The sequence below is a fragment of the Epinephelus moara genome, chromosome 23, assembly GCF_006386435.1.
Source record: "Epinephelus moara isolate mb chromosome 23, YSFRI_EMoa_1.0, whole genome shotgun sequence".
Lineage (NCBI taxonomy): Eukaryota > Metazoa > Chordata > Actinopteri > Perciformes > Serranidae > Epinephelus > Epinephelus moara.
Window position 1 is genome coordinate 2,731,123 of NC_065528.1, and position 966 is coordinate 2,732,088.

General features: G+C 45.9%; 1 protein-coding gene across 1 annotated transcript in view; it reads left to right on the forward strand.

Annotated features, from left to right (window-relative positions):
* LOC126384781 (carnitine O-acetyltransferase-like) overlaps positions 1 to 966 on the forward strand; it is a 40,504-nt gene that overhangs the window by 37,560 nt on the left and 1,978 nt on the right. The window lies entirely within an intron of this gene.

Below are 966 nucleotides of genomic sequence, written 5' to 3' on the forward strand. Positions count from 1 at the left end.
TTTTAACTTTACTTTTTAGCTTTCTGCCCGTTCATTCCCGTTTTGTCTACGGTGACTCCCCCTCCTTCTTGGCTGGGAGGTCACTTTCCTCAAAACAGCGGTATCCACAGAAGCTTTTTAGGCCTTTATTCACTTATTCCTTTTTTACAGCAAACCGCCTATGCAGTCCTGTTGTCTCCCCTAGACACACCCTCCTTTTATAGGCTTAAAGGTGTACTAGGCAAGCCAACAGCGGTATCCGCGGATTTCAACACCCCCGCCCCTACAGGCTAAAGGGAGTGTTGGCGAGTTTCGGCAGTGGTAACCACGTATATGCTTTAGAGTATCTCTGACTCTTTTTTCTCTTATTGTGCACTTTTGTCTCTTTAAATACTTTAAATACCCTTATTACCTTATTGCCCGTACCTCATTGGTTATTATTCGTCCAACACACACACACATTCACTCTTTCTGCTCCACAATCACACCTTATTGCAGCAGAGTTACCCGTCTTCAGTGATGTTAGTTGCTTTTTCAGTGATATTTCTCTAATCATTATATAACTAGGTTCTTTAGGAGAGAAATTTGTCAAATACCTTTGACCTGGGCGGCTCCCAGCGCTGCACCCCAGACACACCTGGTTTTTAAACAGAAAAAGGCTCTGCTTACCTTATTTGGTGGCGCCACCTGTGTGTCTGACGTACAGCCCAGCGCTCCCGATCTCTGGCTTCGACCTTCCTTGCCTCCTGGCTGGCAGCTCGCCACTTGAAGTGACAAAAATCGGTGCCTGGAATTGGGCCTGACAGCTCCCGATCCTGTCCTCCTTGTTTCTTCTAAAATGTCTTCTGTTGTCAATTCAGTATCTTAGGTTCGGCTGGCAGGTACTTAAAAAAAGCACTGGAGATAGGCAGAATCTGATGCAATCGAGTTTATTGTGTTCACAGACAACAACACAGACAAACTCATGAGTCAGCCTCCGGAGGACGA